Here is a 4,328-nt window from a genome sequence, read left to right on the forward strand (position 1 = left end):
TCTGGGAAGAGCAAGGTGAAAGGTCAGAAGGACAAAAGGAGACTTTCTGGAGGTAGTGGGCCTTTCCAAACCAGCACGAATCCCAGGTGAAATCCCCCAAATGGGTACCTGGTTCCAAAATTCTTTCCAGAAGCATCCCTGGCCACACCTTCCTGTTGTAATAGGGCAGGCCTCAACAGCTCTTTAAAACTCAGAGGGTTTAAAAGTTAAATGTCTTTGAGGGCAGGAGAAACACACCAAAATAAACACATCTACCCGCTGGGCTTTGAAAGGGAAACTTGGCAGGGGCCCCAGAACTTTCCCCACCCCAGCCCTCCCTAAACTTCCTCTTGTGGTTTCTCAAGAGAACAACCTGTTCTCTTTCCCCAGCCAGAAGTGTGCCTGGGGCAGGGCTGGGGCGCTGGAAGGTTCCATAGAACCCACCTACCCGCCCACAGATGAGCGAGGAAGGGGGTTGCATGGCAGAGGAAGAGCCTGGAGGCCAGCATAGTTCTGACTGTTCGCATCCTGCTTACCTGTTACCTTGTTGTGGCCCCCTCTCACCTGGAGTCCCAGAACCAACACCCATGCCTCCAATACACACCCCTCTCTCAAAGACAGAAAGATGGTGGGGGTGGGCTGACTACAGGCAGGGAAGACAGTCTCAGGGCTTCCCCAGATCTGTGCAGGGGGCTCCTGTGGGAAACCTCGAGTTTCAGAAAGGTTCTGCTAAAATGTCTTGAATCCATGGAACCTCTACCCTGTGGCCTGGTTTCTATAACGCACATGGTCCCAGCCTGCCGGGAGGTACAGGGTCAGACCCATGGACACAGCTTTGGGGTGCAGCAGCTGTGGGGAAGAGGTAAGCATCTTATGGTTGCTTCACTCCTTGACCATCTTCCTTACCCAGTTACCAAGGACTGTTCCTCCTGGAATCAAGAATATGAGGGTCTCTGCTATTCCTTTATTTTTAAAAATATGCTTATTAATATTAGAGAGAAAGGAAGAGAGAGAAGCACTGATGTGAGAGGGAAACACTGATTAGTCGCCTCCCATATATGCCCCAACTGGGGCTCAAACCTGCAACCTAGGTTATGTGTCCTGACTTGGAACTGAACCCCCGACCGTGCTGGAGCACGGGATAGCACTCCAACCAACTGAGCCACACTGGCCAGTGCGGTCTCCGATTCCCAATAAAAGGATTCCCAACTTAAGAATCCTAGTCTTAAGGATTCCCAACAAAAGAGATGTCTTAGTCCCCCATCTCCCAGATTCTGGCACGTTGTATCGATGTTGCGGTCTTTCTTGCATCAATCCCAGGTCTGTTCCTCTTGATAAGGGAGGCGTAGGAAATACACACCCGGACCATTAAGAGAGGATACCAGCTCTGTGCAGTCGCCCCAACCCTACCTGTAAACACTATTAGCGCACATGCTCAGCTTACAGATTACACTCCTCTGTATCACCCAAGATACTGAACCATGGAGTCCCTTTTGGCAACTGCTAAGCCCTTGGCTCAAGTAGATATTCTATGAGGTCAGGCAAGGAGGTAGGTTTTCCTAGTGGTTAAATACAGGGCCTTCCAAGTCAAGTGACCTGGGTTTATATTTTTATTTTTTAAGAGTCTATTTATATTTTTAGAGAGCGGGGAAAGGAGGGAGAAAGAGAGAAAAAGAAACATCGATTCATAAGGGAAACATGGATCGGTCGCCACTCACACACGCTCAACCAGGGACCTGGCCCGCAACCCAGGCATGTGCCCTGACCAGGAATCAAACCAGTGACCTTTCAGTTTGCAGGCCCATGCTCAACCCACTGAGCCACGGTTCAAGTGACCTGGGTTTAAATCCCAGCTCTGCCATTTATTTCTGGTGCCGTCTTTAGGAAAATTCTCTCCTCTCCGTCTGAATTTCCTCACTTGTAAAGTGAGGAAATTATCTTCTCCCGGAGATAATTCTAGTGCTTACCTTATAGGACTGTTCAGAGGATTAAATGAGACACTACACCTAAAACATTTAGAAGAATATCTGACAGAGCTACGTAAGTGGGAGCTAGTATTCTGAACCCTAGAGGGAAGGAAACAGGAATGAGAAGGTGTTGGCACCATGGAGGTCATGGTCTCAAGGACTGGGCATAGATGGGTATCTAGCTGGAATTCTCAGAGACACTTTTGATTGCAAATTCCAGGGGGGCAGAAGCTCTGACTTGTTTACCATTACACCCCCAACATCTAGCATATACAGACAGAGTATGGCCACAGCAGACGGCTGTTAAATGAATTCATAAATTGTTGCATCAATCACCTCCTGAAAGAGCCGGGGAATTGAAAGAGCAGAAGAATCTGCAGAAATGCAATGAGAACTGGCTCTCTTCACCCACGTCTGGTCCCAAAGGGAATTGCGGTGGAGGACACAGAGCGAGGGTTTGTTCAAGGAAATAAGCCTAGAGTCCAGGGGTGAGAAGCAGGGGCCCCGAGATTATGTGGACTGTCATATCACCCCCCCCAGGTGAAGCCTCCTAGCTGTTCCTAGCTGAGAATTTGGGGGGTTTTGGAGACCGGCTTTTTCGTCATGCTTTTTTGCCCCCTCTTCTTCATGCCTAGACAGGGGTTAGATCTGGGTTAGGGTTAGGACAATATAGCAGGGCTCAGTACAACTCTGTGCATCGAGTAAGTGTCCCCAAAGACTTCCCATAACTTCTCTGTCTGGTGACTATTCATCAGTCAGAAGCCAACTCAAATGTCCTCTTCTCTCTGAAGCCTTCCCAGACACCCCAACTTAGTGCCTTATCTCTGTTGTTCAGGACCCACACTAGCTGCAGGTGAATAACAACATCACTGTACCCTGAGGACCCAATACAATCCCAGACCCAGTAGGCGCTCAATCAGTGTTTGGAAATGAACACATTAAAGCTCCTTTGGTAACAGCAAACTGCTTTCTCCAGTTATTCCTCTTGTTGACACAGAAGAGACTGAGGCTGCCACTTGTGTGCCCATCAGACACCAGAGGCATGAACACTGAGGCGCTCCTCCTTCCAGCCCTGTCCTCTGGCTTCCTCCCTCAGCCCTGGCCAGCAGGAGAATGGAAGGTTCCCTGCCCACACTGGTTCTGCCCTCCTACTCGCCTCCTACCTCCATCTCTGATCTATGCAGAACAACAACAGCCCACTGGGCTCCGACACCAGCTTGGAAAGGGGCTATGCGCACATAAGAAAACACTCTGGGCTTCGGTGGGATCTCACTGCCCTTTAACTATATGGAGAACAGCTCACTCAGAAAGTGAACCAGCTCTGAGGGACAACCAGGTGATGAGAGAGCGGTGACCTCAACCCACTCACCTCCCAACCCTGACCCTTGGCGGCTCCAGCGAAGGGGGATACTGACCCCCCATTATCTTGGCTTCTCCAGCCTTCACAAGCCTACCTCCTAGGCGGGTGAGCCCCCCGGAGCATGTACTGTTGCCGAAGACACTCTCTCCCGAAGCCTCTAGCTTCTGTCCTGGGGAGGTGGGGGAGTGAGGGGTCGCAACCTCCAGCCGCCGGGAGGGGTGTGCACCAGTCTCCTAGGAACCCAAACAGAATCAGTCTCCACCCCCACAGGCGCGGCGTGTTTACAAAGTCCTTGTCATGCCGGGAAACGCAAGTTTAAAGCTGGGCAGGAAGTGGGGGAAGAGGGGGCGGGGGAAACAAAAAGGGGGCTGAGCTCGGCTCAGCTAAGGTTAGGGCCTGCATACCTCACCCCCGTACCCTAGGTGAGGAGTTGGATGTGTCCCCCCCTCGCGTGTTCGGGCAGGTGTGGCGCAGGTCTCTAGACTTACGCCTTCAGGGCATTCGCCACTCAACCACCCGCTACCAGGGAATAAACAACAGTAAGCGATGTTTCTCTACCTCTTAATGTACGTTTATCACCATGATAGACTCTTTGTATTAGATCTTTTTTTCCCCTATCAGTCCCACCCCAGTTTCACCAAAGAGGAAACTGAGGCACAGTGAAGCTAGGTCTTATGCCTGTAGTCCCACCGCTAGCGAGTGTTAGAATTCAAACCTAGTGTCTGCGTCATGCCAGGCATCCGCAAAAAATAAGAATAAGGCGCGATGCGGTCCCCGTCTGAAGAACCCTCATTCCGAGGGGCTGGCGAACAAATGAACAGAAAACCGACAGGCACCGCAGATCCTGGGAATGAGGCGGGCGAGGGACAGAGGCGGGCTCCCTCGGCTTGTGCCTCCCAGCTGGCCCCACAAATACCTGTGGATTAACTGAGGGAAAGAGGGTGCAGAAGACCTGGACTAGGTTAGGTTCTAGGTGCAGGCGGGTCATTGGTGGGCTGTAGAGTCACAGTACAACGTAAGAT

The 4,328-nt window shown here is 51.2% G+C and overlaps 1 protein-coding gene across 1 annotated transcript in view; it reads right to left on the minus strand.

Annotated features, from left to right (window-relative positions):
* Positions 1 to 3,587, minus strand: part of CCND3 (cyclin D3) — a 94,036-nt gene extending 90,449 nt beyond the window's left edge. The window contains exon 1 of the mRNA XM_037052640.1: positions 3,401 to 3,587. The gene's annotated coding sequence lies outside the window, so the exon portion shown is untranslated. The remainder of the gene's footprint in view (positions 1 to 3,400) is intronic.
* Between the last annotated feature and the right edge of the window lie 741 nt (positions 3,588 to 4,328).

The sequence above is a fragment of the Sturnira hondurensis genome, unplaced genomic scaffold (genome assembly GCF_014824575.4).
Source record: "Sturnira hondurensis isolate 20B ecotype Veracruz unplaced genomic scaffold, ASM1482457v3 Scaffold0000880, whole genome shotgun sequence".
Taxonomy (NCBI): Eukaryota; Metazoa; Chordata; class Mammalia; order Chiroptera; family Phyllostomidae; genus Sturnira; species Sturnira hondurensis.